General features: G+C 41.4%; 1 long non-coding RNA gene across 1 annotated transcript; it reads left to right on the top strand.

Moving 5' to 3' along the window:
• Positions 1 to 14,428: 14,428 nt before the first annotated feature.
• LOC116595614 lies at positions 14,429 to 22,267 on the top strand. The gene is made up of 3 exons (XR_004287771.1): positions 14,429 to 15,916; positions 20,244 to 20,313; positions 22,203 to 22,267. It is a non-coding gene; the product is annotated as an uncharacterized LOC116595614 (long non-coding RNA).
• Positions 22,268 to 23,230: the final 963 nt, after the last annotated feature.

Below are 23,230 nucleotides of genomic sequence, written 5' to 3'. Positions count from 1 at the left end.
TTTTGAAACACAAATTTTCCTCCATGCTAACTTCTATATTCTCAATTTTTTTTCTTTCTTGGTAGGTTTTAATTAATTAATTTCTCAGACTGGGAATTTTACTATAATATTAGAAGATGATGTTTGTTGAAAGTAGTGCCTCGGATTAAACTGATTTCATGAGTACCATATAATGCCCACCACCCCCCAGCCCACCCCAAGGAGTGGCCTCAGTGGGCAAACTGAGTGTTCATCTTCAGTCTCTGGAGAAGATCATGAAGCAAGTGCCCATTTGCTCTCTGGGTGCATCAGTCCTGCTCAAAAGCATGGGGGTAGGGGCAAAAATTGTTTGTGAGAAATAGCAATATCCAGATGCCATCTGGGTTTGTCACAGAGTGACTATGGGGTGTCCACTCACCTTCCCTGTACCTTGGTTTCTGTCAGTAAAATGGGAATATAGGAGCTGCTGGCTCTCTTAAGATCCTGGCCATTCTACTGTTTTGACTACTGTCCTCCCACTGCCCAGCCATACTACCTGAGCTGTTTATAGCCACAGAACTTCTAACACTAAATGTGGGGGTTTCCACACCTCTAGCAAATTCTCTAATTTTTCAGCACCAACTGCATGTCTAACAATTTAGTTATCATGCTACTTGTGGTTAGCACAGACCCACAGGTTAAAGGCTTAGTCACCCAAAACTGTCCTCACTCCTGCCCTTCTGATACCAATCCCAAGTTCCATTACTCTTGGCCAACTGGCTATAAATTTAGAAGTTCCGATGATCCACTCACCTCTCAGGTTCAGGAATTCCCTAGAATGACTCACGGAATTCAAGAAAGTGCTTTGCTTGATGTTACTGGTTTATTATAAAGATACAGGAACAGCCAAGAGGAAGAGATGCATAGGGCAAAGTATGGGAGGGCAGGGTTCATGAAGCTTCCATTATCTCTCCAGGTGTGCAGTTCTCCTAACACCTCAGTGTACTCACCTACCCAGAAGCTCTCCAAATCCCATCATTTAGGGGTTTTATGTAGGTTGCATTTCATAGGCATAATTGATTAAACCACTGGCCATTGGTGATTAACTCTATCTTCAGCTTCTCTTCTCCTTAAAGGTTGGGTGATAGGGCTGAAAAGATCTTTCTGGTGATCAGCCCTCATCTTGAAACTATCTGGGGCATCTCACCAATAGTCCTCTCACTGGCATATTAAAGACACTTATCACTCCAGACATCCCAAGGATTTTAGGACCTGTGTGCAAGGAACCACCTGAGACAAAAGCCAGATACTTACTTTTTATTATACCATACTGTCTATTGACAAAAATTTTCTCCAGGAGTCCCAGATTCTTCACCCCCTATTCCAATGCATGTATTTTTACAGTTGATCTTAGCCAAAGCCCAAGGAGTGATTCCAATACCTATATTTTTAGATCGCCTTTTATTTCAGCTAAACATCCTTGTCCTTATACTGAGAGTCCTGTGGTTCAGCACTACATGTCTCCCATCCCCTTTGTTGGAGGGAGGCCCATGGGGGTATACGTCTGTATTTGATGACTCAACAGCCTTCAGTCTTCCTCATGTATCTTAGACTAGCTTTCAAAGGGCTCGTATGTCTGAGCAGGAAATATCGAAAAGAGCAATGAATAATGGGAGTCATTGCTTCTGTCATTACCAGGGGCATTGTTGTCCTCACACAGTGACACTCAGCTTGGCACTACTGAAAAAGTTTTTAAAAACCCACAGCTTCTGCCTTCTAGGGGCGTAGACACCCGGTAATAGCATAGGTAACACATATAGGGAAAACACAGAGATCAGAGAAATTGCATAAATGTCAAATAATTAACCACACTTACTAAACAGGTGAAAAGAATAGCTCAGTTGATGAGACACACGCCAGAATTCTGAATAGGGGTGGAGGGGTGGTGTTAAATGACTGAAGGAAACAAATTATTTAACCCTTCTGTGATTTGGGGAAATGATGGCAATGATAACCTCATCTCAAATGTAGGGAGAGAGCAATAGTAAAGATGGTTGCGAACTACTTAGTAACGTGAAGGACATGATGGCACAGTGGGAAGAGTACCGGGCATTCATGACCAGGCACCAGCTATACTAGGCATGAATACAGCAAGTGAGTTTGGAGAAGGGCAGATAAATGGGTGCTACTGTAAAACAGAGTGGGGTAAGTCTAGGGGAGGGGGCACCTGAAGTCCTCTGTGCTCTAATCACCGGTCACCTGGCCTCCTTGCCCTCCCTGTCTTCTTACTGCACTGACACCCCCTCTCCCTGGCAGTTTCTCTTCCATTGATTCTCTGTAACATGGCACTATCCTGATTTTCCTAGCTCTCTTTTGAACATTGTAGTATAGGGAATATTTAAAAATGTTGACATACATTATTTTTAAGTATAATATGTAAATGGCTGAGTGATGCTCTATCATGTGGATACATCGTAAGTTACTTAAGCATTCTTGTAGGTAGGTATTGAGATTGATTCTGTTTTTACTCTTCTAATTATTCCTTCAACAGGTGAAAAGGTCAGTGAATATGTGCATTTCTTAAAATGTCCTCTGCTGTGCAGAGGCCTGCACCTGTTTACCTGGCAGCCAGTCCTACGTAAGAACCATTCCAACACCTCTCTAACTTGTACTTATATCATAGAGAGTGCAAGTGATTCTTGCTCCCACTCTTTTATGTCATCTCTCAAAATTTTAACCTCAGTCTTCTTTCTTCTTTACTGTAATTCTCCTCTAAATGGACTTTCAAGACCTCAAAAACACCTCAGTTGACAGCTCTAGAACTGAACTCTCTTTATTCAACCATCCAAACAGTCATTTGTCCATCCATCTATCCACCATCAATTATGGGGTCCTCTACATACTTCATTTATTCACTGTTTTTCTAGAGAAACAATGATGAAGACATGGCTTCTGTCCGTAATAGATAGATTAGTAGAGTTGAGGAAGAAGCTAGACAGATCTCTGATTAAGTAAAATTTATACAAAGTGGATGAATAGTTCTAATTGGAATATCCAGCGTGATGTGGAAAGTGGGAGGGCATTTGGGACAGTTTGCCCAAAGCAGGTGGCATCCATGCTGAGTTCTGAAGGATGTGTGAGTGTTTGCTAGGCTAAGGAGGATAACAAAGAGTGTTTTAGTCAGAGAAGTAGCAAGAGAAAAGGGGGAAGGAGGGGCACCTTGTTGGCAGTGGGTTAAAGCCTCTGCCTTCATTCGGCTCAGGTCATGATCTCGGGGTCCTGGGATTGAGGTCTGCATCAGGCTCTCTGCTCAGTGGGGAGCCTGCTTCCCCATCTCTGCCTGCCTCTCTGCCTTCTTGGGATCTCTGTCTGTCAAATAAATAAATAAAATCTTAAAAAAAAAGAAGAAGAAAAAGAAAAGGAAGAAAGAGAAGAAGGCATATTTGGGGAACTGTAAGCAAATCAGTAAGCTATCCCGTCTCTCTCTCTCTGTGTGTGTGTGTGTGTGTGTGTGTGTGTGTGTGTGTACACACCTTATGCACAGGTATGAAAAGCCAGTTGAACCACAAAAGGAACAAGACTGTGGAATATCTTGTTCCTCAGCTAAAGTTGAAACTTCCATCTGAAGGTAGTGGAAAGCCATTGAAGGATTTTAAGCAGGAAAGTAGCAAGGCCAGCTTTGTTTTGAGGGAGACTTCTTGGGTGCAGCAGGGGAGAATGAATTGCAGATGGACAGGACAGGGAGAGAATTTACAAGACAGAAGAGATGAGGAGGATGTGAGCTAGGTGACAATGAGGATGAAGAAAAGGGGGAAATGCAAAAGCTGTTAAAGAGGTAGAATTGACAGACAGAAGAACTGATTATTTCGTGGGGGTGGGGGGGTGTTGGTGAGGGATGAACAGGAGGCATCAATGGCCCCCAGGTGTTCAGGTAACTAACCTTTTGTACAGTTTCCATATAGATTGGACCACCTGATATCACCCAGGGAGAGCTGGTCAACCTTGAGATGAAAGGAAGGCCAGGGATGCAACCCTAGAATCACTAACATTTCCATGGCAGTTCTTCCTCATGAAGGATGCTGAATTCACAAGGGCTCAAGACTAAAGGCTTCCATCTTTAACTCAAGGCTCTTCAACAACGCATAACTGCAGTGCTCTGGCATTAGCTAATACCATGGCGCCTGCTAAAATTCTTGACATTTGTATGTGCCAATAATGGTGTAAGGGAGGTTTTATTATTGTTTTGTTAATGATAATTAGAGAGACTTAAATTACTTTCCCAAGTTTATGCAGCTAATAAGTGAAGGAATCAAAATCTCACCCAGGTCTGTCTGATATCAAAGTCTGGCTCCTTCGACTGCACCACTGCCTTGGTTTGATCCCTCAAGATGGCTGCTCTGATCCGTCATGCTAGTCCTACCTGTAACAGGGCTCTGCTTGGTTTCCCTCAGTTCACACTCCAGACTTCCTCTCAGAAGCCACATCTCTCCCTCAGAGGCCTTCTCCCCGACTCTCTTTATCCTCCGTTTTGCATCTTCCCCAGTACTTTTTAAAAATATCATTTGTATTTTGTTCTTTCTGGTTTAGAATCTATTGAATGCTAGACGTGTGCCAGATATGATAAGGAGCTCTTTCTAATACATGCCACACTGTGCCTGAGATCTTGCAGATGGATGCTGTTCCTGGAGGAGGTAAATGTGGTATTGGGATTGGAACTTGGGCCTATCAGACTTCGAAATTCGTGCTTAGAGGAAGAGAGAGAAAAAGAGAGGAAGGAAAGAAAGGAGGAAAAGAGAGGGACAGGAAAACAGGGATAAAAATGTAAAAGAAACATTTTTTAAAATTATTTATTTATTTATCGGACAGACAGAGATCACAGCAGGCAGAGAGAAAGAGAGGAGGAAACAGGCTCCCCGCTGAGCAGAGAGCCCGATGCGGGGCTCGATCCCAAGACCCTGGGATCATGACCTGAGCCGAAGGCAGAGGCTTAACCCACTGAGCCACCCAGGTGCCCCTAAAAGAAACATTTTAATACAGGCAGTAATTTTGGAGGCAGCTATCAGGACTGGCCATGGGTCTCAAGAGGGATCATCTGGCAAACACAGACCAGAGGTGGCTGTAGACGTTCACATTTTCTTTCCTTGGTTCAAGACAAAAAGTGCTCCTCACCAATACGACTTGCTCTAGAGCATATCACAGACCTTAAAAAAAAAAAAAAAATCTTGAGAAGAGAAATATCATGGAAGATAAAATCCATGTAACCAATGGGCAGCCAAGCTTTCTCAGAGGTGCTACAACTGTGGCTTCATTGATGCGTACACACAGCAGAACATCTGATAATAGGAAATGAACTGGGAAACCTAACAGTCACTTGGCACTACTACACAAATATATAAGGTATCAAAGTTAACAACTTATATAATAATACCAAATAAGATAATGTCAGATGTGGGAGCTGATTTACTCTGATGTCCTAGCTTTGGGGGGCTGCTAGGATCTTTGCTGCACTGGTAGAGTAACAAGGTTGTTCACTTTTATGGAACTAAATGTTCTGTACTTTCTTTCTCTAGAATGAGCGCCACCCAATTTCCTCTTGTCTGTGCATATTGCAAAGCCACTTATGAAGCCATGCTTAGCAAATACTCCTTATAAGGGGCCAGATAATCAATATTGTGGGCTTTTATGGCCATGTAGCCTCTGTCACATCTGCTCAGTCCAACCCCTGTAGTGTGAAAGCAGCCACAGATAAAATGTAGCGAGTGTGCCTGCATTCCAATAAAACTTTATTTATGGGCACTGAAATTTGAATTTAATAAAAGCTTTCGTGTGTCAATAAATAGGATTCTTTTGATTTTTAAACCCAGTTAAAAATATAAAAACCATTCTTAGCTTGTGGCTCTATGGAAACAGGCAATGAACTGGGTTTGGCCTGTGGCCCAGAGTTTGCTGACCCCTACACGACAGTCCAGAAAGCTGAGGGTGGTTCGGTTCTCCTGTGTTCATAGGACATCTTTCCAGAAGGAAGTGGCTGGTTAGCTCTGTTAGTGCTGCTGAGCTTCAACTATTAATTGGTATTGTTTCTTATTCTCCGCTATATTTTAAGGTATGAACCTAAGGAATTTTAAAGTCATTATGTGGGTGAGGGACTGTTAAAAATAAATCCTTCAGGTTTAGAAGTGGTCGAGAGGGAGTAGAGAATGTTAGCGAATCCAGGAGTTTTCAGGTAAATGGTTCAGAAAGCATTGGGCTGGGCGGAAGGTTGCCTCTAAAGGTCATTGGTACTACTTTGTGTCTTCTCTTTATATACTTTATGTCTCTCATAAAATAAAGTTGAAGCAGTTTAATTTAACAGTCTAATTAGTAATGGATTTTTCATTTTATATTTTTGACTATTTAATACAGAGGTCTAGATGTGACTAAGCCCAAGGAAGGATATGTGTATATTACATCGGGCCTTTCTGACAGCAGGCTACATGGAAATGATCTGTTTCTGTTTGCTTGCCAAAGAATCGGTGGGTGTGGGGAGACATAGCTGTGCATTTTCTCTGAATAACAGGCCCAGGGATTGGGATACATTTTGAGCCTCACTTCAACCATTATGCAGTTGTTTCCTGATATTATATGTGGTCAACGGAAAAAATCGGAACAGCCTTGCCCACTGGATCTTGAAAGTCAACACCTTGGGATTCATTTTTTTTTTTTTTATTTGGTTTTACACCCCTGAGCCAGAGCACGAGGGGTAGGGCAAAGATGAAGATCCGAGTAAAGACCTGGTCTTGAAACTTGACGGAGACTTGAGAGAGACACCTCTCTTGGGAGTTCAGTAACACTCTGCACACATTCTCATGGAGAAGGCGAAGGATGGACAAGAGGCCACGGGACTGTGTTTGAGTCATACTTTTTCTGTATAAGCCAGAGAAGGGGAGTGACTTTGAAATTTAACTTTGTGATTTAGTCTCTCTAAAATCATTTAATTCTCTTATCCCGCTACAGGTGATCAGCCCAAAACAGCAACAAATACTCCCACAGATGCAATATTCACTTGAGAACATATAGATTTTCAAAGCTGAAAATAGGTTTGTTTTTTTTTTAAATGAACAATCCCATCAAAACACAGATTAAGTCCCTAATCCATCAAAAAAAAAAAAAAATCCTTAAAATGTCTATTTGTGTCCAGAAAGCTACATGCTACAAACAATTCTTCCCATTTGGGGGACTTTCTAATGTATTTAAAGAAAAAGATGCCTATAATTTCCTGAGCTTGCAACATTTTGAGAAAGACCCCCCCCAAAAAAAAAAAAAAAAAAACAACCCCAAATTTTATCTTCTTTGGAAAACAAGTTGTTTTCCAGTGATGTATGTTCTTATATTTTGAGATACAGTACTTCTTACTTCGAAACGTAGCACTTTCCACATAGCCAGTGTAGGAGAGCATGTACAGAGCTCTGCCTCCTCTGGCCATCCTTCTGGTGTCTGGGTTTGGGAGAAGAGGGCCTTCAGTCTGCAGGTCCCAGGCATCACAGTTTACTTGTTCTGTAAGTGCCCCAAGTTCCATTTCTGCTCCACCTTTAAGGTGGGCTTGTTGGGCTCAGTAGGGACTACCGCACCCCAGGGGCCTAGAGCCAGAGATGAACTTAGAATAACCAATCTGGTAAATTACTCTGTCTTCTGTTGCCCTCCTGATCTGTTCCAGTGCTGGAATATAGTAGGCCAAAGGGATATTATCCCAAATACAGGTGGAAAAATCATTTATGTAGACTGGGCATTGGCTCTGTAGAGCTGATTTTCTTCTTGGGGAGGAAAGAACCGGGAGGTGAGAGGTAGGCAGAGAGGGGGAAGCAATCCCAAAGATGAGGGGGGTGGGTGGGGAGGGGTGTGTGGGTGGGAAGGGGAAAGATAAATTCTTTCAGATAAAATTAATTGGCTCTGTAAATGGCAGAAAGGAAGACTTGAGATGGCTTAACCCACTTTGGCTGATTCATTTAATAAAGTTTGGGTGAAGCCTTAGCTGTGTTTTAGGGTCATTTTTATCCATAGTACCAGGCACCTCCTATAAGTAAGCCTAGTTTACAGTAGCTTTGGCTTTGCTGCTGGGCTCACGTGGTCCAAAAACTGCAGGACTTCGGCCCCTATATCCAGGGGAGGATGTTTTCAGAGAGAGAGAGAGAGAGAGAGACGAGGGAAAGAGAGATTGAGACATGGAAATGTTTGAATTCTTGCGTCCCCTTTGGGTTGGGGGGAATAAATAGGCCATGTTGCAGCCAAAAGAGAAACAAAGGATGGTGCAGAGAAAACGGGTCCACTGAGAGACTCACCCTTATTTACTCTGGGAAGGTAAAGAACAAGCACAAAAAGGAGTGTGAGGGACCACTGGCACCTGTTATCGGTCATTAACAAACGACCATGTACTGCTAATCTGTGATCATAAAAAGGCCATCTGCTAATGCTCAAAGGTCATTAAGATGCCAGCCGTGTTTACTCTGTTCTCATTGGTTGGGCCAGTCATTTCCAAGAAAAAAGGGGCTTCAATGGTTATTGTGGTGGTGCTTGCTAATGCCACTCTAGTTACGGGTCTGTCAGTGTTTCCTTTATAACCCCCCACTCTCATCTGATTTAAAACACAGCCACAAAAATAACAGGTTTACCGAATATGCATGTATGTATACATGTATGTGCTGTTTATTTTCACAGAGGGGGAAATTTGAACTGCACCAGCTTGACTCTATTCATGTTCAAAGATACTCATTAAAAAGGAAAGGTGATTTCTTCATTTTGGGTCTTCTTTTATTTAACCTGACTGATGGGCCTATTTTGTATAATAGCCTTCCCGCAATCCCTAAAAACTATTTTCCTCGATAAAATAAACATCTTTCTGAAGGAGAATCATCATCCCAACTTGACTGAGACTGTGGCTTTTCCATGCTGTTGAGAGAATTGGATCATGTGTGGGTTGACCGAAGACTGGATTAATGCTGGGACTGTGCCTTAGAAAGGGCACGTACTGAATTAAAGCTTACCTCCCCTTTTGCCTGCTTCTCTTGTTCCCAGAAATTATCAGATGGGTTGCCCAATTGATTTTGTTTCTCTGACCTTTCCTGTGGGTTTGTGCATGTAGTTCTCTCTAAAGAGGAGAGGGTAAATTATTTTTTTCTTTCCTTTTGTTTTTTAAAAACAAAACAGGGTAACAGTGAATTCATAGAAACCTATCAGGGTGATAGAACATGTTGAGTGTTCAAAAGTGCTACTAACATTAGAGGAGTTATCTAGAGCTAAATAATCTCATTATTATTATGTGTACACACATGTCAGTGTGAGATATATATCTAGAACTTTAAGGAACTGTTCTCTTTTTCTTATATATTTTCTTGTCTCCTCTTCTAGGATTCCCTGGAAAAGGAAAGCTAGAAATAAAGCCCTGTGTGTAAACTAATTGACCAAAGGACTCACAAGCAAGTTATATAATTTTAAAATTCTATCCCCAGTCTGTTCATTGGCGGCTGTTAAGGAAGGTGGCTCTTATTAGTGGGTGGCCTGGCAGACCGTATGTTCTACTACCTGGCCACAGCAGGTGGGCAAGACAGAACCCACTTCTAAAATATGAATTTTAGCAATACTCTGTGTGTGTACATGTGTGCGTATGTGCACGTGTGCATATTTGGGGGTAAAACAAGCAAAATGGTCAGACCTTCAAGGTCAATGTAGACCTGTATGCTTAAGTGTGATTTTTCAAAAACCCAGGCAATTGGGTTTGTTTTTTTTTTTTTTTTCTCCTGAGATTCTTTAGTGATGGAGGCCAAGATTGTTGTTCAGAATTTTTCTCCTTCATTTCTGATAGCATCATCGTTTCTCATCATACCCTTGCCTTTCATCTCTGCCAATTAAGTAAGTAGCCAGAGCCTTGTTTTGAAAGTTCTGAGTAGTTAGTAAGCTCTTTTTTTTCCGAGCCAAGCCAACGTGTCCTCTGGAGGCCTCTGAATGAGGGGTCTGTCCACTGCCCCCACCTCTGTCTGCCTGTTAGTGCAGGCCTGGGCTTAATCTTTTGCTTTCAACGAGTTGCAAGGGGGGTGGAAGTTATAGAGCAGGGGGTGGGGTGGTGACCGCAGGTGGCTGAAGAAAGAGGTCTTGTTCTCATGATGCTAAATGGCTGGTTAGCACTGCTTTTACTGTGAAATTCAGCTTCTGTCACTTCGTGGTTAATTGCTTTATTATTCTCAGATCCAGATTGGACCTGATTTAGTTCTGTCAGGAGCCATGACTCCTCCTGGCATTTGGCCAGGATCCTTTCGATCCTTTGATCTGAGGTTTTATAATCACATTACCGTTCAGATTGCGGCAGGAGGCATGGGGCTTTTGCAGCCGCTTTCTACTTAGAAGTGCCCAGGTTTGCTCAGTAGGTGAATGGAGTGTGACTTTGACGTGGGCAGGGGACGGGTGATTGGGGTCTTATCCCTAACTCAGTTTGTCCTTCCTGGTCTTAGGCTTTATGGGTTTAATTTGCTTTCCTCTTTCTGTTCAGCCCCAAATGGCGATGGTAGCAGGCATATGGACTCGCCTGTCTGGTGGGTTTATTTTCAGCCGTCTCTGAGTTGAACCCTGGGTAAGGTTTTGCTCTCCTCTTTTGCCAGAGCTTTTCTACATCAGCTGGCTGTCCTTACCGTGAAACAAGCCAACAGGTAGTTAAAGTGGCCTCCTCCATAACTGTAAGCAGAGGCTGGCTGGCCCCCATCGATTGTTCTAGGCTGAAAACGTCAAGTAGCCCATGGGCCGTGGGCTGTGTTGTTAGTGTGCCTGGTGAGGGTGAGGAGCAGAAGCAACGAAGGCCTGGGCTTTTTAATAGGCAGGGCTGTAAATGTCGGCCAGGCCTAAGTCACAGATGCACCACAGAGCTCTTTCAAGCCCTTATTCCTATGCTCCACTTGTAACTATTTTTAACCTTATTAAAAAGGAGCGAAATGCTTCAGCTTCACAAGCGCATGCTAGAGTCTTGCAGTAAATTTCTTTGGTTTATAACTCCACCTTTGATTCAGAAGGCCAGCGGGCATGAGAACTCGGATAAACATAAATCTCCAGATCTGCTCCAGGGAACCACATGCAGTTAGGGATGTGCTAGAAGCTGGCCCTGGGGCTCCAGCTGGAGCAGAGGGGAAGGAGAGGCTCCCCTCTTTAGATTTTCAGGCAGCCCAATCTTCAATTCAATCTTGCAAAGACAGAATTTGTGGCATTTGTGTAATAGAAACACAGGCAGAAGTCAGAAGCATGCACCCAGGCAGGTGATGTCTGATAAATTGAGCTGCACGTGACCAGTTTCCCGGCACAAGGTCAACAGGCCGTGGAAGCCAACGGCTGGTGTAGGAGGCAGAAATGGGGCTGGCATTACAGGACCAAGGGATTTTTGTCTTTTTTCCCACGTCTCACATGGCAGCTCCTCTTCTATCACTGGCAGGGGCTAAAATCTCATTTAGAATTTCTTCTAAGCTATCTAGTTGGGAAAGTCTTTGCTAACTTTTGAAAGAAGGACTTTTTTGGGCCAGGCCTGATCTTGGTCCCAGGTCCCCGCCTGGGTCTCTCTGTCACAATTTGAAACAGAAAGAGACTCTTGCTGCTATACTGCTTTGAGTTCAGATGCCCATTATGTGAAGAAGCCCAAATTGGACTAAATTTCAGATGGTCAACAAGGAGGCCTCAGATGAGCTGGCATGATAACAGAAGTTTCTGGTTTAAGACTTTGGTGGTCATTGTCGGTGTACTGTGTAAGAATTGAAGGAACATTACCTGGGACAAACAAGACAAGATTTCTGTCCTGAGAGCTTGTCATTTTATTAGAGATGCCACATCCAGTTATAGAGCTGTATGGGGCATACATGACTACAGCATTAACACCACTGGAGGTCAGAAAAGAAAGCATTTATGGTGCCAGGCCAGGTCAAAAAAGGCTGATGAGAGCAAGGGCACTAGATTCTCAGGCACCGTTAAGTGTCGGCTCTCATGAACATCTGGCATTTTTAACTGTTGTTGATTACTTCTCTCCTCTCACTTTTTGGCAACAAAATTCTCTTTCCTGTGGGAGAAGTCCATGCCACATGATTGATTCAGCTGAACTGCCCTACCACAGGGTTGTGCATGTTATTGAGGCCTGGCCAATCAGAATATCTCACTGCTTTGGCTATGTTGATTGGTTCAAAGATGGACCTCTGACTCCATCTAGCCAATCATAAGCCTCCTGAAACTCTCTTGCTGGAGCTAGAGGGAAGACTTGTTCTTTCTACTGGGCTTGCCAGGCTGAAAATGTGTGCATGTGGGGCTGCTAACAGCTCTTCTGACACAGTGTGAAGAGAGCCAGTTTGAGCTGAACAGAGATAAGCAGAGCTAAGAGATGGCAAGAGAAACAGACATTTTTCAGTGACGTCATTTGAGTTCCGTATCTAGCAGTGTCTGAAACCATTTATGTGGGCCAGTAATTTCTTTAATCTTTACTAACTTGAGTCAGGTCCTATAAGTTATAAGCGGAGGAATTTGACTAATATGGGATGGGGGGGTATGATAAAATGTTTCGAGGAAGGGGGATACTTGTTTCTATGTGAGTGCTGTGGCTTGTAAACAGTGTAGTAACTGTACCCAAAACAAAACAATAACAGAGTGTGTTAGCCTGGCTAACTCTTTTCTCTTGAAGACAAGCTACATGGCAGCATATAGAATTAAGGCCAGATAAAATGTTTATTGGTACTGGGCCCAAGAAATCCATTTTTAGAAATATATTTATCAGGGTGAGTTACTACGCAAACCTCCCCAACTTTCTTCAGAAACCTCATTATCACCATACATTCTGCCAAGAACACACTTTGAAACATGATACTTTGACCAGAACATTCAATTCAATATTTATTGAACTCTGTGAGTCAGTTATTGTGCTAGGTTTGGGGATACACTGAGAAACAGGATAGACATAGTCTCTCTCCTCAAAGAACTTATGAACTCAAAAGATAATATAAACTGGTATTATTTAATGAAAAGAGAGTTTTCCAGTGGCTTTATATTTGCTAAACATTCAATGTCTAAGATCTCTCTCAAGACTTTGTTTTATCTGGGTCTCAGGACATATCTGTCTCATAGTTTTAATATTAGAGATCCCTAACTCCTTCTTAGAGTTTTTCTGCTAGTTAACCTATGATTTATGGCATAATCCACTGGTCTTGGTTTATTTAAGTGTTAAATTTCTAAAGTATTTGGCCATTCCTATCAACTTGCTTTGCACGGTGCCAACTAAAAGGTTATGCTCAAATTAAAAGAAAAAAATTAAAAAGAAGAAAAAAATAATATTGTGCCAATCCCAGCTGAATTGAGTATAATATTTTTGTATTCCCTCTACACATCTTCCCCACTTTCTGTTGTAGCCTGGAATATCAATAATTGTAGCATCAATAGGCTACTTTTATGTATTTTTATGCTTCTCAGTAGTGGTACACTCATGGTAGCAAAATATGATGGCCCAGAGGCTATAAGTAATGGAGATTTTAGGTGCTGGTAGGCCTCTTCTCTCATTTGCTAGAGTAATTGAATCAGACTTAGGTTCAGACCCTGGCTCTATCACTTAGTAGCTATATTTCTTGGGTCATATTGCTTAATTACTCTGAACTTCAGATTCCTCAACGGTAAAATGAGACTAAATAATAGTAATATCTGTCTTGGATGTGAGGACTAAGTCAAATAAGGCATAAAAAGTGATTAGCAAAATGCTGGCATATAAAATTATGCAAAAGATGCTAAAGTCAGTGTGTGCATGTATGATGAAAAACAAGATACTTTTACCATCTCAGAGTATTTACCATCTCCCCAAGATACATAGACATTGCAAAGGGAAAAATAGTAATTTTATAGTGGAGAAACCTGACAAAAACTGCTTTTGTCAAGAGGTCGGAGTAACATCATTAATAATGAGGTTCACAATCCAATAATAATTGGCTAAGTAGAAATCATGTGCCTCCTGATACAATGCACTGAGAGGGACACAACACCGCATTTATGATATGCTTGCCAAAAATCTATAACCTGAATTTAATCAAGCAGAAGCATCAGACAAACCCAGATTGGGAGACATTAACAGTAAAGAAGTAACTGACCTATCCTTTTTGAAAATATCAGGGTCACAGAAGATAAACAACAGATTAAGGAACTGTCAACATGCAATGTATGATCCAAGATGGGAGACTGGCTGGAAAAAAAAAAGGGGGGGATTTCAATAGGATATTTGGCAAAATTTGGATATAATCTTTAGGTTTGATTATAACACCGTTTCAATGCTAATTTCCTGATTTTAGTAATTGTGTGATGGTTATGTAAGATGTTAATAGTTGAGGAATCTGAGTGAAAGGTATATATATATATATATATATACATATATATATATATATAAAAATTCACATCAATTTTATAAAATTTGGGAATCAAATTATTTCAAAGTGGAAAGAAAATGCATGTAGTAGGCATTCAATAGATCATGTTGTGACTGAGGGAATCTTCCTGAATCTGGGCCAGTCATTTAGATGAGGTTGGCAGCTTTGAGTGCTGTGTCTGTATGTACCTCTGCTGGGAGGTCTGGCAGCTCCATGAGGGTGTTAGACATTCGCAAGGGCATTCCGGGGCTGGTTTCTATCTGACTGTCTCCCTATGGTATGTCCTTCATCTCCACAGCTCCTTTGAGAAAGAAGTTTGAGACAAGCAGGAAGTTAGTTTCTGACAGCTTTTAGAAATCCAGCTCCTCTTCTGAAGTCAGTGTGATTGTCCAATCGACACAGATCCACCCACAGCTCTCTGTTTTGTTCAAACATTAATTCTGCTCTGGAAGCTACCATCATCCTTTTGCTTGTTGGGCCTTACCTTTTGATCGTTGGGAACAGGAGGAACAATGGTAGACTTAAAACAAAGGGTTAAGTGTCCAAATCTGACATTCACATTGTCAATATAGTACATGTCCTAGAAGAAAGGAAAGGCGACTAAAGCCACCAAAGGGGCATTAATACAAGGATCTACAGAGTTTTAGAAGAAGGCTTGGTTCCAGAAAAACCAAACCAGAGAGAGGTTTTGACCTGTAAAATCATAAGGTCCTGAAATGTAAACATGCGTTCTTTGCCATTCGTGACAGAAACTGGCTGCATGTCAAAATGGGAAAGGACCAGATCGGGGAAAATAAAAGGAAAAGCTACCACCAAAGTAAACAAAACACACAAGAGCCTTGGCATCAAGTAACAAGTAACATCGAGTAACATGTAACAAGTCTGAGGGTGATGAGGTTTGTGAAGGGCTTGAATGAACTCAGGTGATAGATTTGAGAGACAGTGAAACTATGGAGAGTGGAGTTGCTGGCCGGGAGCACGGGCGTATCTTCCGCCGAAGCCTTCTTTCCACCCTGGTTAGAATTGCAACCCAAACTCAGGAATGTCCCTCTTCTTAATCTGGCTCATCCACTCACAGCCCCTTGAACGTGGGCTGCTGTGAATCGGTGGTGACGATCTTGCAAGAAACATTGTGAAGTTAACAAATATGATTTGTAACGGGCACTGCAGATATAAAGTGCCGTAAAATGCTAATGAATGATAGTGTGCGTCCACTGGTTAGCGGGCCAGCGCAACAGGCCAAGGATAACAGAAAAAGAGACTGCCTTTTGAACACACAAAGTGCTATCCTATTCATCTGGCCTCATGCCTGCCACCATGGGAGGCTCTGGCTCGGCCCTCATTATTCACCCAAACAACTTCCTTTCCCTCTCTGTCTGGGTCTGCAGGCCGCTTTCTGAGCAAAGAAAGATTCCCTGAAACCTTTTGGCGCCATCAACAACAGCAGCAGCAAGAAAAGTTTGGCTTGAAAAATTCATTCATAGGATGAAAAAATACAATGGAAATCTATCATTATGGATGTTTCTGAGAGAGGGAGAAAAAAGACCCGGGCTTTGTTTTGCATTTTGGTAAGAAATGATATATAGCTACCTCGTAAAAACAGTTTTATTAAAAAGATCTTCTCGCCCTGAATTCAAAATACGAATTGTGCCCTCTTATCATCCAGTCACTTTAGAATGAAAGTTGAAAATGCTGATACTGTGGAACTAGCCCTTGGTATTCTATCTCATAGCTGATATATTTGTCTAATACTTTGGTTTTTGAAGGCCCATTACTCAGGACCCGTGTGCAGGGCTGTTCATTTTAATCCTTTCTGCGTACTGAAAACAGGAATGTGAGAAAGAAGCTGTAGATAAGGTTCCCTCTTCTGTGTCGGTAGGTGGTGGGGTATGAGCCAGATAGCAAGAAGAATGGAGTTGTTTTTGTCACCTTAAGAAAAGGGTTCTGACCTCAGATTTGCGGGGTTTTTGTTTAGGGAAACCCTGCTCAGAAGTAGGGTTCTCTGTTGGTTAGAACATCCCTCCTTTTGTGGAGTAGAAAATTTTAAGAGCCCAGCAAGTTGTGCAGATATTCATAATGGGGAGTTCAGGGGGCTTCCAACACCTTAGTTTCATAGTAGAACAGTTAGAATCTTATATGTTTACTCTGCCCTAATGAAAGGAACCTCTTTTGGGCTTGAAGCCGCATATCAAGGCCCAGTCAGAAGGCTGGGGCTATCTTGTGCTACGAAATGTGAGGGGAATCGTGGAGTTCTTACTCCATGGTGCTTCTGGGTTCCTTGAATGGTTCAAAGGGAGGGTGGCTGAGGGTCCCAGAGTAAGCTGTTTCACAGTGCTAATACCTTGGTTTACACAAAGCCATCCAGCAATTATACAGATGCTTGACAGTGTTATCATCATTATTTATTTTGCTATAAGCTAGATTTATAGCATTTGTAATACTAAGCATAAGAAACATTAATAGCTTTACTAATTATATCACTACTTTACAGATATACAAAGCGATAAAAATGCCAAGTAAGTGAACTAGTAAAACATTTTTAAGAGAATTTTAAAATCACTTGCTGATTGACGATGTCTTTGGTGAGTCTTGGGGTTTGAATGGAGAAGAAGACAGACTTCTTTGTAGATTTAAGTCTTGCTTTCCTGCCTCTTTGTGATAAATTGAAAGTAATTCTGCCTTAACCTGACCATAATCAACTGAGCCATGTATTTAATGCGGAGTCAACAAAATGTACTTTGTTTTGGATCAGAGCTAAATGAAAATCCAAGTGTGGAGAAGGAGAGAGGGAGAGGGAGAGAGAGGGAGAGAAGGAGAGAGAGAGGAAACTATCATAAATGAAGTGGGGGAATAAAGAGAACTGAGGAACTAACGCTGTGCATCTCCCCATTCTGGTTATTGATCTTGCTCTGTGTTCTCCAGAAAACACCTTGTTATAAATGAGGATATTGAGTGAAGAAAAAGAGTTAATAAATCCGCTGCCTTTGCCACAACTGCTAATGGAAATCCATGAGCAGTTTCAGTGCTGGACAAGTAAAAAGACCAAATTTGGAATGGAGGACATAGTGGATAAGAATTGAGTAGGCAGCATGCCCGGTCTGTGAGCTGCAGTGCTGGGCAACATTTTTTGTGGGTTGCAGTTCACAATTCCTGAGGTCCTGTCTATTGACCTGTATAACAAGTCAGCAGCAAGACTACCACTGCCGTCCTAGAGCAGGAAGATCCCTACTTTTGTAAATAAAGTTCCTGGAACACAGCCATACCCTTCCATTGAAGTATCATCTACCCTTACTCAACCCAGAGTTGAGCAGTTGCGACAGAGACCTTATGGCCCACAAAACTGAAAAGATTTACTATCTGACCATTTATTTAAAAAAAAAAAAAAAGATGACTCTAAAAGAGTGCCCATTTTTCTAATTATTTCTCACTGGGATGCAGTACATGACCACTTCAAAGTTTTCACTGCTTATCCCAATGCTGTCTGAGCATCAGAAGCCTGAATGGGGGAGGGGAGGGTGCGTGTATAGAAAAAGGCCCTTCTGTTTGTGCAAAAATAAGAAGTGTGACCCTTTAAAAAAAAGGCCTAGGTTGCATTAGATAATCCTGATTTTAAATGTCTAATCTTAAAGCTATAACTCAGGGATAAAAGAGTGTGAGTATTTTTATTTGTGGTTTGTGGTGGGTCTTATTGCATTTCTCCGTCTTCTTAAAGCTAGCTGGGAGGTTCATAGTAGGGAATAACTCACCTAAGCCAACTTGAATGAAATCTCCACCACCACCTCCCCGAAGAAAATTCCTAACGTGGAAAATTCATTTCAGCAAGAGAGGTCTCTACTTTTGAAATGTTTTGACCTGATTTAGAGGCTAGATATAAATAAAAAAGAGGGAGCTGTTTACTCACCAAACTTATGATAAAATATTTGAGAGCTCACCCATACTGGATGCAATCTAACAGTATTTGCAAAGTAGACATTGTACCTCTGTTGCTTTCATTTGCCTCTGAACAATTCTTGGATTTTCCCATCACCCTTGATCTCATTGCTGCCTATATAGAATTCTATACCCTATAAAGTTTAGCTGAAATTCAACCACTTTCATGACTATTTCTCAACTAACTCAGCTGAGGATAATGGAAAGCTCACAGGCATTGCAATCAGTTAGAAAGACCCGAGTTCACATCCTGGCTAATCCATGGCAGAGGGGCCACAAACAAGTTACTCAAACCCTCTGAGGTTCCAGTTCCTCATTTGTAAATGGGTTAAAGATGAATCTCTGGGCACCTGGCTGATTCAGTCACTTAAGCTTCTGCCTTCAGGTCAGGTCATGATCTCAAGGTCCTGGGATGGAGCCCCAGAGTGGGTTCCCTGTGCAGTGCGGAGTCTGCTTCTCCCTCTGTCTGCTGCTCCCACCCCCCAACCCCACCACCCAGCTCCTGCTTTCTGTCTCTCTCAAATAAATAAAATCTTTTAAAAAATAAAACTGAAATCTCAGAATCGTTCTGAAAATTAAGTGGGATGATCCATGTAAAGGGCTTGGCGGGCAATAGGCTTTCTTCAATGAATGATGATAATAAGTGTTATTTTCGTGGGTGCAAGACTTCTGTTTTGAATAATAGTAATTGCCTGTGCCAATTAAGTGATACTTTCTGTATACTGTTTTACATTTTTAATTTCTTTTCATATATATATTTCCCCCTACCTAATTGAATTTTGTTCTTCTAAGAGCAAGCACCACATTTGTGTATCTGTTCAAGTGTGTTGCAAGTATTAGGCGCTTAATAAGTATCTGGATTGATTCTGGCTCTTTGATTTGTTGGGTGAGTGAGGAGAAACCAGAGCAAAGAGATTGTGTTGTTTTGCAAGCTCACTAGACTGTCCCAGGAACTGTAGTGGTGGGCGGGGGGAGAGCCCTGCCTTGCCCAAGTGTGACAGAAGACCCAGATGTCTCCATTTGCAAAGTGGGAGAGATGGTGTTAGAGCTGCTTTTGACATATACGGTCCTGCTCACAGGGCCTGAATCTTGGTTTTTTCTCTGCCCACAGCCCCAGGCGAATACTGTTTTCCCATATGACATTGAGATTTGACTATCAGTAAGGATAGCTTACTTAACAAATTAATTGTGCCTTTAGTAGGGAAGATAGAGAGCACTAAAATTAATATTTTTATAATTGTTTATTATGTTATGATAGTCATCATACAGTACGTCATTAGTTTTTGATGTAGTATTCTGTGATTCATTATTTGTGTATAACACCCAGTGCTCCACGCAATCTGTGCCCTCCTTAATACCCACCACCAGGCTCACCCATCCCCGCACCCCCCTCCTCTCTAAAACCCTCAGTTTGATTCCTGGAGTCCATAGTCTTTCATGCTTCGTCTAAAATCTATCATCTTCAGATTACTGTACTTACCTGAAAATGTGTCACGATTGCAGCAGGGATTTTGGGAGATATAATTTACATGTAATAAAATTCACCCCTTTTAGGTGTCTATTCTGTGAATCTTAACAAACATACACAGTGTGTAACCTTCATTACAATTAAGAGAGAATATTTCCATTGTCACAAAAAGTTTTCTTGTGCCTCTTTGTAGCCAATTTATCTCCTCTGATTTACCAGCCCTTGGGAGCCTCCAGTCTGATTACTGATCTTATAATTTTGCCCTTTTGAGAATGCCCTATAAACAGAATCACGCAGTGTGTGTCTTTTCTGGCTCCTGTCACCTAGCAAAATACTTTGGCATCTCATCCATATTGTTTCTTATCATTCCTTTTTATTGTTGAATATTCCAGAGTGTGAATATGCCATGATTTATTTATCCATTCACCGTATTATGGACATTCGGTTTCCGGCTTTTAGTGACTGTAAATGAAAGTGCTCTCAATGTTTGTTCACAGGTTTGTGTGTGTCCATATGTGAAGACACAGGTGTGGGATTCCCTCAAGGGAGGAATTGCTGGGTCATATGGTAAGTGTATATTGAACTTTATAAAAAAGTATCAAATTATACTTCAGAGTGGTTTTACCATTTTGCATTCCTGCCAGAAATATCTAAAAGTTCCAGTGGCTCCATATCTTTGTCAGGATTTTGTATTATCATTTCCTTTTTTAATTGAAGCAACTCTAATAGCTATGTGGTGTTATCTCATAGTTTTAATATGCATTTCCTTAATGACTAATGATGTTGAGCAACTTTTCATGTGTTTTTTTTTTCCATCCATATATCTTCTTTGGTGAAGTATCTGTTCCCATCTTTTGCCTATTTTTTTTTTCTTTTTTTTGGAGGGAAGAGAGTTGTGTTTGCAATAGGCATTTTTAATTGCACCATATTTTTGCTAATCAACACCTAATATTTCGTAACATGAAACCACAGTGAGTCAACCAGTCACCTAAGAATATTCCTTTCAGTACCTCATATAGGTAAACTGTATTATAGAAGCGTATTAGCTCGAAGTCCAGAGCCAGTATACTACCATGGTTTTTTCAGCTTTGTGGTGAGATGCTCTGCATGATCTCACCCTCTGTCCCTTCTCTGACCTCATTCCCATCCCCTTTCTTGCTGGTGGGGGCACATGCCAAATATATTTTTGCCTCAGGGCTTTTGACTGAGGGTTTATTTTAACCTGGGAAACTCTACCCCAAAAGCTGCATGGCTTCTTCATGACTCCTTCTTTTACTTTGTTCAGGTCAATGTCACTTTTGTAGGTAGGCCTTTACCCTGACCATCCTGTGCAAAGTCCATCCCTTCCTCCATATCCTCTGACCCCCTTCTTCTTTGTACCACTTACCACTTCCTGGTATGCTGTATTTTATTTGTTGTATTGTTTATTTGTTCGCTCTCCATCTCCTCCCACGGAAATGTAAGTTCTGTGAAAGCAGGAATGTGACGTGGTTTGTTTCTCTGTAAGGTTCTACAGCTAGGAAAGTGCCAAGGATGTAGCAGGCATTCAACAAATTGTAGGCAGAATTAATAAGTCTTAAGGAGAAAGGTGAGAGAAATGCTAATTAGCTGAATTTTTAGATGGGCCTGCACATTGTACCAGACCTGTTCTGCTCGCAGCACTTAAAAGTTTATTAAGCTATTTCACATTTGACCCAGGTGAACTCCTAAACTAAGCTAAACTAAATCTGTATAACCTTTCCAAATGGATGTGCTGGTCCTTTAAAAAACAGCCCCAAGATGGCAGCAAATAGAGGTAGCAATAATTGCCTTTGTTTGAGGCCCACAGCTTGATTTTTCTTTGTCTCTGGCTGGTTTACTGTTACAGCAAAGCAAAAAAACAAAAAACAAACTTTGTGAGTCTGAGGATTCTTTCTCTGGTACCTGCTGCGAGTGGGCCCGAACTCTTGTGTTTGGATTGCTCCAGTCTTTTTTTCTCTTGCCTCTGCTTTTTCCTGTTGCACACAAAGTGCATTTAACTATTCCCTTTCTCTCGTGCTCCTCTGAGAGGACTGGGGAAGGATGGTGCCCTGTCATGCAGTGGATGGGCTGTCCTTGAGCTGGAGGTCTCCAGGGTTAGGACCATTAAGAAGTTCCTTTACTTGCATGGGGCTGAGATCACTGTGGACTCAGGTTGTTCCTGCTCGTAAATAGTTTTCCATACCTGGTTCAAATATGGACATTTTCCTAAATGTGGATATGGTAGAACCCATTCTGGGTTGGGACTAACTGGGGAGAATAGAGAAGGTTGTAGGAAAAATGGCCAGTCAACTCACCAATCAAATGAACAACAAAATCCACCGAACATTTGGTAATAAATGGCTGCTTTTGAAGTCAAGACTATTTTATGGTTACCACTCCACCAAAAGAGAAAAAAGGTTTCTAAAAATGGACTGATTCTTTTTTATTTGATACAGATAGTCTGATTTTCCAGTATGTTTTCAGATCGAAAATTATTGGAAGAAACTGACAACCTAACCTAAGTTAACCAAACACCAAAGAGTTGGATAACTGTTTGGGCCTTTTTATTGCTGAGACTTCACCAATAGGAGCTGGTGTTTTGAAGAACAGAGGGAGACCATTGGTAGCATTTCCTGTGGGCTGAGACGCTTTATAAAGTGTAGGCTTGCAGATTCTGGTTTTCAGAAATCTTCTAAGCTGAGCGTGTTTCAGAACTGATCTTTGCCTTCTTGGTGATCTTAAGCAAAATTATGAAAATCTTCCCAAATGCTGATTTTATAACACCAAGAAATACTGACAGTGATGCTTCAGGAGGTTAATGATGGTCTAATTATCTTGCACCAATAAGGAAAAGGAGTCAGCCTTTTGGCAAGATTATGTCAGAACTAGTCAGATAATATAGATATTTCTACCTCCACACGTTTTCTAAAGGGGGATGTTGCCGCTTTAATTAAATGTTATATGAATACATTTTAAGTAGATCCAAACAGAGGGCAAACTCTGTTTCAGAACTGCTGTTCTTACATTTTAAATGTATTTGAAATGTAGTTTGAAAAAAAAAAAAAGATAAGGGGAAAGAAAAACTAAAATAACTCGAAACAAGTAGAATATAGTAGCTCATCATTACACTAATATATCAAACAATGTGATCTTAGCTTAATTATCCCCTTTGAGAGTTGGGAAAACTAAGCACAACCTTCAATTTACAGCTGTTTGGTGCCGGGAACCTGAATTATTATTGGAGAGGAAGGGGGGAAAAAGTTTATTTATTGTGACCTCCACTCAGTTTTTATTCATTGTGGAAAATCTGTATATTCACAAATGAGGGCTATTCATCCTTAGACCACAGCATCCTTCAGCTGTCCAGGCCCACATCGACTGCACTTCTCCTGCTTTTGTGTTCATCTCGAAGGCTCTTCATCCAGATTGTTCATCATCTTGATGGTCTAGCTTTATCTTGCTTTTGTGCAGCTGCATTCCGCTT

The sequence above is a fragment of the Mustela erminea genome, chromosome 7 (assembly GCF_009829155.1).
Source record: "Mustela erminea isolate mMusErm1 chromosome 7, mMusErm1.Pri, whole genome shotgun sequence".
Lineage (NCBI taxonomy): Eukaryota > Metazoa > Chordata > Mammalia > Carnivora > Mustelidae > Mustela > Mustela erminea.
Note: the sequence above shows the minus strand (reverse complement) of the source record. Positions and strands in the feature narration are given on the sequence as shown.